The sequence below is a fragment of the Syngnathus acus genome, chromosome 19 (genome assembly GCF_901709675.1).
Source record: "Syngnathus acus chromosome 19, fSynAcu1.2, whole genome shotgun sequence".
Classification (NCBI taxonomy): domain Eukaryota; kingdom Metazoa; phylum Chordata; class Actinopteri; order Syngnathiformes; family Syngnathidae; genus Syngnathus; species Syngnathus acus.
The window spans coordinates 998,380-1,011,823 of NC_051103.1; the positions used below are offsets into that span (position 1 = coordinate 998,380).

The 13,444-nt window shown below is 45.0% G+C and overlaps 3 non-coding genes across 3 annotated transcripts; 1 reads left to right on the forward strand and 2 right to left on the reverse strand.

Moving 5' to 3' along the window:
* Positions 1 to 1,528: 1,528 nt before the first annotated feature.
* Positions 1,529 to 1,601, reverse strand: trnam-cau. Its single transcript has one exon. It is a non-coding gene; the product is annotated as a tRNA-Met (tRNA).
* Positions 1,602 to 2,014: 413 nt separating this feature from the next.
* On the reverse strand, positions 2,015 to 2,087 carry trnat-agu. The gene has a single exon. It is a non-coding gene; the product is annotated as a tRNA-Thr (tRNA).
* Positions 2,088 to 3,006: 919 nt separating this feature from the next.
* On the forward strand, positions 3,007 to 3,079 carry trnak-cuu. Its single transcript has one exon. It is a non-coding gene; the product is annotated as a tRNA-Lys (tRNA).
* The last annotated feature ends 10,365 nt before the right edge of the window (positions 3,080 to 13,444 follow it).

Here is a 13,444-nt window from a genome sequence, read left to right on the forward strand (position 1 = left end):
TCAACAATGCTGTGTGCCGCGCCGCAGTTCAAATTATTCCACAGGCCCATACAACGATATATAAACTATATTTTAAATAACTATCACTAAACAACCATATTATCAAACCATTTGTGTCACTCCAAATCATTAAATCCATCGATCAAATTTCTCGTCCTTTATGTCAAAGTCAAAGTCTGCTTTATTGTCAACCTCTTCACATGCCGAGACACACAAAGAAATCGAAATGACGTTTCCACTATAACCATGGTGACAAGACATAGTACACGACATACATACAAGCAAACAACACAAAATAAAAACAAGAAGGCACAAACAATGAATAATAAGAGTGATGAATAAATAATAAATAAACAAATAACACAATAAATAAATAAATAAGAGGAGCAAAACGGAGCAAGTGTGCATTCAGCAGACAGTCAGAATATAGTGCAAAAGTACAGGACGCTACGCAGAAGGGGGGAGAGAGTTCAGGATCCTAACAGCCTGGAGTACGAAGCTGTTGGTGAGTCTGGTGGTGCGGGAGCGCAGGCTCCTGTACCTCTTCCCAGAGGGCAGAGGATCGAACAAAGAGTGAGCGGGGTGTCATCCTGGTGACAGAGGACATGTCCAGAGGATATGGCGCTTTAAAGTGTTAATTACTTTATTTGATTTTTTCTCTCTATTTTTCATGTTTTGAATATGTTCAAGATAAAGATATCAAAGCATGTGAAGTGATCAACTATACTAAAAATAACATGTGAAGTGGTCAACTATACTTGTAAGTAAGTGATGTGTTAATGATCAAGTAAAAATTTGTGAAAAAAAACATATATAAGTCGCTCCTGACTATAAGTCGCCCCCCCACCCAAACTATGAAAAAAAACGCGACTTATAGTCCGGAAATTACGGTAAACTGTTTGTGTGCTGTTTGGATCTTTGTTGTGATGACCACAAATGTCATTGACAAAAGCCAAAAGAAAGAGGCAAATTTTGTACAATTTTTAATTTGTTTCTCTTGACTCCAGTCGAGCAACCTGTGCTTGCTGATATTCACAATCCCTGCTTACTTTGCTGCCCTACCCCTTAAAAGAAGAAAACGTTATTTTAGTCCGAGCAACCTGCTCCCTACTGAAAGTAGGGTTTCCAACTAAGGTTTCGAACTAGGACTAGGGTTTCCAACTAGGGCTAGAGTTAGGGTTAGGGCTAGTTTGGACTAGGTATATAAAAAGTCTGCCCCACCTGAGGACCGAACTCTTGACCTTCAGATTGTGAGACTGACATGCTAGCACCTGCACTAATGAGGTGCATTTGCAGTTTTACAATTCTTTTTTACTGTAAAATTGATCAAACCACCGGCCATTTCAAACAAACTGAACTTCACAGAAAGAAAAAGTGACTTTAAGTCTGAGCATTCTGAAACTAGGGTTTCCAACTCGGGTTAGGGAAGCCAACTAAGGTTTCAAACTGTGGCCAGGGTTTCCAACTGGGGTTTCCAACGAGGATGAGGGTTTCCAACTAGGGCTAGAGTGAGGACTATATAAAAGTATGCCCCGTGTGAGGGTCGAACTCACGACCTTCAGATTATGAGACTGACACGCTACCACCTGCGCCAACGACACTATGCTTTTGCATTTTGTGCAATTGTTTTTACTGTAAAACTGATTCAACCACCGCCCATTTTGATCAAACTTAACTAGGCTAGCGCTAGGCTTTCCAACTAGGACTAGGGTTTCCAGGAAGGGCGAGAGTTAGGGTTGGACTGGATATAAATCATGCACCGTGTGAGGATCCAACTCTCGACTTTCAAATTACGACACTGACGCGCTACCGCCTGCGCCAACGAGACTTTGTGACACCTGTCTTAAAATTCTATTTTACTGCAAAAAAGATTGAACCACCGGCCATTTCCATCAAACTGAACTTCATTGAAAGAAAAAGTTACTTTTGTCTGAGCATTCTCAAACTTGGGTTTCCAACTGGGGATAGGGTTTCCAACAAGGGCTCGAGTTAGGGTTAGGACTAAATAAAACAGAGCCCCGTGTGAGGGTTGAACTCACGACCTTCAGTTTACTAGACTGACGCACTACCGCCTGCGCTAACGAGGCCATGAATAGTTAACAATAGTTTTACTGTAAAATTGATTCAACCGCCGGCCATTTCAACTTCACAGACAGAAAACTTTATTCTATTCTGAGCAACCTACTATCTTCTGAAATTGACAATGATTTTTCTGTGGACTATGGAAAACAGCGCCCCGTATGAGGGTCGAGCTCACAACCTTCAGATTTTGAGACTGATGCACGACCACTTGCACTAACAAGGTAATATGTCAATTGCATTACAATTCTCTTTTACTGTAAATGGATTAATCCACAGGCCATTTATGTCTGGAACAATTGTGAACTTCACTTGCCACAAAAGGCTGCAGTCATCAGAAGTCGTTGCCATGTTTCACTTGGTACAGTCGTTCACATGGCTATGTGGCCTAATGGATAAGGCGTCTCACTTCGGGTCAGAAGATTGAGGGTTCAAGTCCCTTCATGGTCAATTTAATATTATTCATGAGATCAACGACTTTATTTCAGTCTGAAGCAACTCTTGTATACTGTCAGAAAGGGTTTTGGTTTCTGATTTCTTTTTTGTTGTTGTGCTGACTCCCCCCCAATCTCCGTTTTCAGTGCAACAAAGTGACAAAAAACAAAAGAAAAAATGCTTTCTCTATTACACACTAGGGCCAGCGTTTCCAACTAGGGCTAGGGTTTCCAACTAGGGTTCCAACTCCGGGTAGGGTTTCAAACTAGGAATTCCAACTGGGGCAAGGGTTTCCAATTAGGGTTTCCAACTTGGGCTGGGGTTTCCAACTAGAGACAACATTGGACAGCTGCCACTTGTTGGGAACCTTTAAATGTTTAGTCTTATCAACGAATGTGTTTCAGAGGCTAGATTTAAAATGTGGCTGCTGGTTTTCGTGAACCAAACCCATTAAAAAAAAGTGAAAGAATGAAACAATTCTTAATTGGAGAAGCCTGGTTAGCTCAGTTGGTAGAGCATGAGACTCTTAATCTCAGGGTCGTGGGTTCAAGCCCCACGTTGGGCGTCCCTGCTTGTTGGGAGCCGTTGAATTCTTAGTCTTATCAAGGACACACTTACAAATTGGAGTCTTTCACATAGCGATGTGGCCTCATGGATAAGGCGTCTGACTCCGGATCAGATGATTGAGCGTTTGAGTCCCTTCATAGTCAATTTAATGTTTCATGCTTTAGAAATCAAAAACTTGACTTCAGTCTGAACCAACTCTTGATTGATTGATTGATTGAACTTTATTCATCCCACAGCGGGGAAATTCACTTGTCACAGCAGCGCATATGAGTGCAAGAATTATACGAGTGCAAGAATAAAACAAGTGCCAGAGTTACAAAAAAGGGTAAATAACAGACAAGGATAAACACAAGTGCTGCTAGTCGAGACGAAACACATTCATTTTATCAGGTGGCATGCATGTTGTAAAGTCTGACAGCAGACGGAATGAAGGACCTGCGGAACCGTTCCTTCCTACACCGAGGGTGCAAAAGTCTGCCGCTAAAGGAGCTGCTCAGGGAGGGGGTGAGAGGTGTTGTCTATGATGGATTTAAGCTTAATCAACGTCCTCCTCTCACCCACAACCTCAATGGAGTCCAGGGGACAGCCCAGAACAGAGCTCGCTCATCTGACCATCTTATTCAGTCTCCCCCTGTCCCAGTCAGTACTGCCCCCACCCCAGCTGACCACAGCGTAGATGATGGCCGAGGCCACCACAGAGTCATAGAAGGTCCGTAGGAGAGCCCTGCACACACCGAAGGACCTCAGTCTCCTCAGCAGGTGGAGGCGACTCTGGCCCTTTTTGTACAGGGCGTGGGTATGATCAGTCCAGTCCAGTTTGTTGTTAAGGCGAACACCCAGGAATTTGTAGTTCTCCACTACCTCAATGCCCGATCCCTGGATGTTCACCGGATTGAAGATGGGTGCTGTCCTCCCGAAGCTCACAATCAACTCCTTCGTCTTGCTGGTGTTCAGCTGAAGCTGGTTGAGCTCACACCAGCTGACAAAGTCCTTGATGACCAATCTATATTACAGATCGTTCCCCTACGAGACATTTCCAACAATGGCCGTGTCGTCGGAAAACTTCTGGATGTGGCAGTGAGCGGTGTCGTGGGTAAAGTCTGAAGTGAACAGGGTGAAAAGGAAAGGAGAGAGCACCGTACCCTGGGGGACACCAGTGCTGCAGCGCACCACGTCGGACTCACAGCGATGTAACCTCACATACTGCGGCCGGTCGGTGAGGAAGTCCGTTGTCCATGCAGCCAGGCGCTGGTCCACACCCGCCTTCTCCATCTTCACCCGAAGCAGTGACGGCTGGATTGTGTTAAAAGCGCTGGAGAAATCGAAGAACATGATCCTCCCAGTGCTCCTGTTGTCCTCCAGGTGAAGCAGTGTTCTGTGCAGTAAATAAATCACTGCATCGTCCACCCCAACACCAGGCTGGTAAGCAAACTGCAGGGGGTCCAGCTGCGCTCCCACTAGTGAACGCAGGTTACCCAGGATGATCCTCTCCATAGTCTTCATCAGGTGGGAAGTCAAGGCAATAGGCCTGAAGTGGTTAGGCTCCTTGGGGCGCGGCACCTTCGGTACAGGGACCACGCAGGAGGTCTTCCACAGTCCTGGGACCTTGTTCAGGCTCAGGTTGAACAGGTACCTGACCACACCACTCAGCTGGTCCGCACAGTCCCTGAGCAGTCTCGGCCAGATGCCGTCTGGGCCCGGGGTCTTCCCTACCTCGATCTTTCTGAGGTGACTCCTCACCTGAAGATCTGTAAAGGAGAGAGGGATGTCGGAAGACCGGGGTGATGGAGTGGAGACACAAGAGTGACTTCGGGGGGTTGAGAGGGGGTTGGTGAGCTGGCGTGGGGGCTGGAGTGTCGAAGGTGGCAGAATGAGGTGCGGAGCGAGGTGAAGGGATGGGAGGGAGGCGGAATCAAATCTGTTGAAGAACAGATTGAGTTCATCCACCCGGTCCTTGTCCCCATAAACTGGTTTCTGATCAGCCCCTTTACCATGGCCCGAGATGGGCTGCAGACCCCTCCAATGTCAGTTTTAAGTTCAACAAAAACCAAAAGAAAAAATGCCAAGTTTTCTCTGTTGCAGATGTTTTGGTGTGTTGATCACTAAAACAATGTTAAAATGAGGAGGCCTGAAAGCACTGCTTTTACAATTCAGGAATATACAAACGTTTTGTGTGCCAAATCTTCATTACAGCCAATAGCAGAATCCTGATTAAAGGTACAAAAAGACAGGCAATGACTACGTGTGTCCGCTGGTTCTTCTCTGCAACACAGGAAGTTCGCATTAGCAGGGACACTACAGTTGTGCCCATCAGCAAAAGGCAGCCTCCAACTACCACATGAGTAGCCAACAGGCCTGTTCTAAAACAGCTCACTGATGGGGACATATTATTTTCAAGGAATGTTCTAGAAGTAATGGTTGTTAAAAAAAAAAAGAACACATGATGGTGGTACTGTGGAGATCACTGTTTATATATACACACACAAATATATATATTGAGTCTAGGGAGACAAATATACCGCAAACTGTGGGTAGGTGTCAGGTGATGAGCCACAGAAGAAATCACAGTTACCAAAGAAAGATGACAAGCCTCATTTTGAAGCAGAGCTAAACATCAGGGATGAGAACGGCAAATGAAAAAAAACACTGAAAAGTAGCCGGGGTATGGGGGCCACATGCCCCACTCGGGGGGGGGGGGGGGGGTAGGGTTGGGGTTAGGGGTTGCCGCAGGGGGCCAGGGGGCTGCAGGCCCCCCCCAATGGGGGCCGCAGTGGGCCGGGGGCCACTTGCCCCAATAGAGGCTTTGCAGTCACGTGGTTTTATCACGTGATTTTGTGTTATGCCGCCATCTTGGCGGTCAACTCGTCAGCTCGTTCCTACGTGTTTGTATAGATCGTTTGATTTCTGCGCTACATTTTCACCGATTTCATCCGAATTATGGCTGATTTGCTATCCAACGAAGTTGGGCATTTGGATGAAGAATCCAAGAAACGTTACAGAGAGAAGTTGAACCTTGTTGGCACAACGGATCCGTACCTTTTACCGAGAAGCATGCTAAAATCGCCCGAGCATTTTGCAACAGCCGACCTGCCTGAACTCTCATATCCAGATATTTATAATTACCTCGTCGATTCACCATCTCCGTACACTGAAAAGGACCTTAAGGCATACAAGTGTCTGGATGCCTACAAGTATTTTACAGCAGGTTTTGTGCATGATGGGCTGATATGGCAGATCCTAAACAAGAATCGATTTCTTCTCATGACCAAGGTAAGGAAAAAGCACGCACGTGGCAGTAACAGTGTGATTGTGAAAAAACTACTGAAGTGATTCTAACGAAAACTCACATTGTTAAGCTTTTTTTTATTACAAAAGGCCTCTTGTTCAAAAATGAATGATTCATGAGAAAACTTACCAAATGGCAGGTAAAATATGCATAAATGGACAGTAAGAGGTCTAGGCTTGTATATTATATCCAAATTAGGGACTGATAATAATATAAGGTATGTCATATTATCTGTTTCAGGTAAAACACTCAACGGATGAATGATCCTCCCCTCAGACCTTGGGTAGCAATAGCGAAAGATGGTCAGATCCTGCTGTGCTGCCACTGTACCTGCATGGCTGGATTGGGTGAAACATGTTCACATTCAGCACTCAGTAATTAATATATATATCATAAATAATTTATTGTTCTCCAACCTGTTACAAATCTAATCATAGTGAAAACAATTTTTATTAAAATGTTTTTCAGATATCTGCGGTTGAAGAAGAGTCCAGGGGCCAAGCAACATCAACAACTTGGTTTCAACAAAGAGCTGGGCGAATTACGGCCTCGAATTTTAAGGCAACGACCAGGACCAATGTCTCAAAGATTCTTCATTCCATGTACAGCGTTTCAAACTGTCCTTCAGTTCATCAAGTTCTGCACGCAGATTTTTACACTCTGCAGTGAGGGAATCCATTGCTTCCCCAGTGATAGCCGTCTGTGTGGCAGTAGTCACCATTTGAGTTTTCGTTTGTGAGGTGACTGGGTATGCTCAAATATATTTGGCACATAGTCTGGGGATAGTGGATCTTTGGTTTTTGCACCTGAAACAATTAAACAATCACATTATTCATCATGACTACCAAATAATTAAGCACGTTGTTGAAGGGGATATACACAGTTCAATTTGTTTTGTAATGGCATTTCATAACTTGACATATTAAAAAACTGAATAGAGTGAGATCATTCAGATACTGTACCTGTCTGTTCAAGTTGCTACCATTTTTATTTTTTGTTTATTTTTGCATGATGCCACATCTGATTGGCTTGAAAACTTAACCAATAAAAATTTTAACCTTGTGCCAATGGCTTGAAAACTTTACCAATGTAGATTTTACCTTGTGCCAAATGAAGTAACAAAAACCCTCTTGTTAAAAAATGCTACATTAAAAAAAAATTGTTTCACAAGGTTCATAATAATTTTTGGGGAAATTTCCTAATGCATTCACTCGAGAATTAATTGTTCAATTCCAATATGAAGTTCAATATTTACATTGATAACGTTTTCAAGCCAATCAGATGAAGCATCATGAAAAAATAAACACAAAATAAAAACGGGGGGGTGAACTGAAGAAATCATCCCATTCCCTGCCTTGCTGCTCTTGCTGCCTTTCTAAAAATGCACCCAGCATTTTCAACAATCATATTTGTATCATCCCATATTGTATTATTTCACATTTTGTGAAACAAATCAGGGGTGAATAGTTTGTTTACATACCTGATATGAAGTCCTCATTGCATATCCTTGTGTAAATCGTAGGTTTCCATCGTTCACGACGAATATCCGCGATCCATTTATCACGTTTTTTCATGTTCGCCGGAAATCTATAGAAGCTAAGATTTGGTTTATCGCCTCGTCTATTGCTACATCCAACAGCACAGCAGGTATCCGGCATTTTTAAGCTCAAATAGCAGCAGATATAACAAGAAAGCGTGTGTGAGTCGTAGACCGGCACTGAAAAGTTGACCGCCAAGATGGCCGCCAAGCTAATGTGGGTAGCTTGATGACGTCAGCTGCAAAGCCTCTATAGGGGGATGCAGGGGCCACAGGCCCCTATTGGGGGCCACAGGGCCCACAGGCCCCACTTGGGGGCCGCAGAGGGCCAGGGGCAACGCCCCAGAGGGGGCTCAGGGGGAAAAGCTCCCTGGAAACTCCTGGATTTTGGCAGTAGAGCAACCCCAAAACCATTAATTTCATCACTCGATTTCAACAGTTTTGTTAAAAAAATATTCCTGCTTGGTGGGCTGCCAAGGTGAATATACTAATACAGTCAAGCCTCGGTTTTCGACCACAATCCGTTCCAGAAGGCGGTTCGAGAAGCGAATCGTCAAATTCCGAATCTATTTTTCCCATTACAAATAATGGAACATTTTTAATCCGTTCCAAGACTTTTTTTAAGCATTTTTTCATTTGCGGATTTTTGTCCGATCCCGCAACTGCAGCGCACCGCCGAACGCGCAACAGTAGCGCGTTGCCGACCGCGCAACTGCACCGCGCTGGTTGCATTATTGTGACAGAGCCGTCACTGAAATTTAGAAAATATTTTTAAACTCCTGATGTACTTTCCAATATTCAAGAGGACCTAAGTGCGCAGGGAGCTTAATATATTCCGATCGCGCAACCGCAGCGCGCCGGACGCTCACTGTCGCATTGCTTTAAAAGCGTCTTTGTGTTCCGAGTTGTAAAATGACGCTGCTCTCGAGCCATGCCCATCTGAAGCAGTTCGTGATCCCGTTTGACTTGTCTATTTCCCTGGCACGATCCTCGTCTTTTTTCTCTAAAACCTTCGGCATGCTGGCTAAAACCTTTGCTAATCAGGCAAATGAGTAGGCAAATGATGTGACGAAAGTAGCGCCAAAATGCTGCCGAAAATAATTCAGTTGTTGTCGCAATACTGCTGCCAACCCCCCCATATAAAAACAATTTTCTCAACGGATCTACACGATTCACAAAAATGATATTCCCGACGGAAAAAAACACGGAAATCCGCGGATCCGCGCAAGATTCTCAACCCTGCTGTGGTATTATCATATGTTGAAACTATATTATATAGCAGGGGTCTCAAACTCCAGTCCTCGGGGGCCGCATTCCTACATGTTTTCCAAGTTTCCCTCGTTAAACACACCTGATTCAATTATCAGGCTCCTGCAGAACGTGAGGATGAACTGATCATTTGAATCGTGTGTTTAACGAGGGAAACTTGGAAAACATGTAGTAATGCGGCCACCGAGGACTGGAGTTTGAGACCCCTGTTATATAGTGTGTTATTGGAGGTCTCGCATAATTATTGACAGTTGGGGGCGCTGTGGTGCACCAGGGTATTGTACTGCTATGTGAGACACGAGTGGGGAGGACATAAAAAGTTGCTGAATAAAGAAGTTGCATTAGCCTTCATCTCTACTCCGTATAAACACAACATGGTGTCAGAAGTGCTGTGAAACAGTAACCCACATGGAGAAACGTCCACCGCGGAGGGAAAGGACGAGACGGGTGAGGAAGACAAATGAGTGACGGAGAAGACGAGCGGAGTGGGGAAGGAGCTAGCATGATGGCTAACACAGCCAGCGCTACGTTTAGCATTCAACCACCGGAGCCCTTTGATTTTTCCAAGCCGCACGAGTGGACAAAATGGATAAGGAGTCATGAGCGATTCCGTCAGGCAAGCAACTTAACAGCAAACTCCGAAGAAAATCAGGTGAATACCTTGATATACTGTATGGGAGACGAAGCAGATGACGTTTTGAGAGGCTTGAAGGTCACTGAAGCAGACCAGCGTGACTACATTAAAGTGAGAGATGGTTTCCACTCGTTCTTTATAGTGAAAAAGAACATTGTTTATGAACGAGCACGCTTTAATATGCGAAAACAGGAAACAAATGAGACTGTTGATGCATTTGTCACCACTCTGTATGCATTAGCTGAACACTGTAATTATGGGACATTGCATGATGAGCTAATCAGTGGGGTAAAGCAGATGTTTGCTCTGTAGACAGAGTATGTAAAGGCCGAAAGCAAAAAGAAAAGCCAAGATTCAATAAGTTCAAAAGTAATGGAGCTAAGCCACTCAGCAACATAAACCAAAAAGGCTCCCAGTGCTACAAATGTGGTGGCGCCCTGCCAACGATGCCAAGTGCCACACGTGTGGAAAAAAAGGTCACTACTCTTTCTGGGCTCAGTGACATCAGATAGCCATACATGGACTGCTGATATAACCCTAATAGACAAAAATGTCACCTTCAAACTCGATACTGGTGCGGATGTTACTGCTGTATCACAGACTGAGTTTAAAAACATATTTTCCAACACAAAGCAGCCTGTTCTCAAAAAGCCAGAAAAACCCTTGTTGGGTCCAGGACGGATTCCACTGGACGTGTCAGGGTTCACCAGACTGCAGCTGAGGAAAGGAGCCAAGCAGACCATGGAGAATGTTGTGTTTATGTTGTTCAAATCCTGAGCACGCCATTGCTCGGGTTGCCAGCCATTAAAGCCCTTGGCTTGCTTATCCGAGTCGACAGCATAGACAAGGAGACCCTCAAGGCAAGTTAACCCAAGTTGCGCAGCGGTCTGGGTAAGCTACAACAACCATACACCATAAAGCTCAAGCCAGGTGCCGTGCCATATTCAGTAAAAAACCCCAGGAGGATTCCACTACCTCTGGTGGGTGAAGTCAAGAGAGAGCTGCAGCGCATGGGAGCTCTGGGCGTCATCAGCCGGGTGGAGGAGCCAAATGATTGGTGTGCCGGCATGGCGGTCTTGCCCAAAAAGGACAAAAGAAAGGTGCGGTTGTGTGTGGATTTAACCGGCTTGAATGTGTATCTGTGCCGTGGAAAATACATTCTCCCATCTGTGGAACAAAGCCTGGGAACGCTTACTGGAGAAAAACTGTTCAGCAAGTTGGATGCCAACTTGGGCTTTTGGCAGATTCCATTAACGGAGGAGTCAGCCAAGTACACTACATTCATAACGCCCTTCGGACGGTTCCACTTTAACCGCCTTCCATTTGGCATCGCTTCTGCGCCCAAACATTTCCAGTGCAGGATGGCGGAGATCACAGAGGGGCTCAACAGTGTGGTTTGTCACATCGATGATTTGTTGGTGTGGGGGCGGGACCAGGAAGAGCATGACACTCGACTTAATGGCGTGCTACAAAGACTAGAAAAAGCAGGCATCACACTGACTGTGGACAAGTGTGAAATCTCCAAGAGCGAAGTAGTCTTCCTGAGCCATATCATCACAGCCGCAGGCATCCGCCCTGACCCAAGAAAGACAGAGGCCATCACAGACATGACAGAGACCACAAATGCTAGTGAATTAAGGAGTTTTCTCGGCATGGTCAACCAGCTGGGAAGGTTTATTCCCCAGCTAGCTGAAAAAGATAAACAGCTCCGTGACCTCTTCTCAAAGAAAAACTGCTGGGTCTGGGACGTGGACCAGGCAGCAGCGTTTGAAGACCTAAAGAAAGCTCTGTCCTCTCCTCCGTTGCTGGCTATGTATGACCCGGGCAGAGACACCAAAGTATCTGCTGATGCATCATGGTATGGGTTGGGGGGTGTCATTCTCCAGAAATGGGGGGAAGGATGGAAGCCTGTGGCTTACACATCACGGTCACTCACTCCAACTGAGCAACGATACGCACAGGTGGAGAAGGAGGCTCTGGGCCTCACATGGGCCTCACATGGGCCTGTGAACGGTTTCGGGATTTCCTCATCGGAAAGGAGTTTTGCCTGGAGACCGACCATAAACCCCTTCTCAGCCTGCTCGGACCCCAAGCACTGGATCTTTTGCCACAGGGTTTCAGGATGAGGCTGATGCGCTACTCATACTCCATCATGCACGTACCAGGAAAGTCGCTTTGGACAGCGGACACACTTTCACGTGCACCTGTAAAATCACGCATGTCCACTGATGACCAGGAGCTGATGGAGAGCACAAACATATTTGTGACTGTGTCACTGAGAGTCTACCTGTCAGCTCATCATATACAGAAAACCTGAAAGAGCAGTTGAAAGCCGACAGTGTCTGCTCGCGTGTCATGACCATGTGCATGGAAGGATGGCCAGCACATGCAAAACAGGAACCAGCGCTGAAAAACTACTGGCCGGAGCGAGCTACATTAACAGTGAAAGATGGCTTACTGCTAAATTACACGACTGGTAATACCTTCTGCAATGAGGAACGACGTGCTATTCAAATTACACGAAGGACACTTAGGTGTCGTGAAATGTAAAGCACGTGCACGTCAATCTGTGTGGTGGCCGGGACTCAGCCAGCAAGTGAACGAAATAATACTGAACTGCAGGACATGCATACAAGAGCGACACAACCCAAAAGAGTCACTCATGCCATCAGGGTGCCCTGAAACTTGGCAAAGGTTAGGAACAGACCTTTCTACACAAGAGGCAGAATAATCCTCTAAGGTCTGACGAAACAAAGGCAGTCTACCCTATGATCTCTGGAAAAAGGGAGATGTGGTATTATCGTATGTTGAAACTATAATATTATATAGTGTGTTATTGGAGGTCTCGCATAATGTTGACAGTTGGGGGCTCTGTGGTGCGCCAGGGGCATTGTACTGCTATGTGAGACACGAGTGGGGAGAAAATTAAAAGTTGCTGAAAAAAGAAGTTGCATTAGCGTTCATCTCTACTCCGTATAAACACAACAGTGGTGGACTGCGTTCGCGCTCTCCCCTGGTCTGTCTGATTAAAACAAAAATCACGCGCAGTAGTACGCACATGGAGTTTAGGTCTGCGATGCTGTGACACACTGAACGCTTTTGAGCATGTTATTAACTGTACTCTGGAAATGTGCATTTGCTTGCTAAACTGTATTAACCAAATTAGTCAATGCAAAATAATATGTAATTACTACGTTCCTGACTCGTTACATGATATGAACGTATCAAAACCTTTTTGTCGGCTGTAGGTCTGTCTTTTTGAAGAATGCGCCTGATTGTTGTTCCTCATACATCAAAAGTATGGATTTCTAGAAAACAACTTTTACTTCCTAAAGTAAAATGACAGATTTATATTCAAATGTCAAATATCGAACGCCACCATCGCAGTGGAGGTGAATTACACTCCAAACAATGCCAGCAACGTCAAAAGCCTCAATTATTTGCGACACAAGAGAGATATAGAGCATTTCCGAAATTTGAGAAATAATTTGGGAAATTACGATCGTATTTTGTTTCTCGATTTGTGTTGAATAAAATAATGAAATTTCACATTTTCAAATAAAACACAGAGATGGGATCATTTCCCGTTCTCTCATACCAAAAGTACACGTACCAAGACATACAACTGTTTTTACCT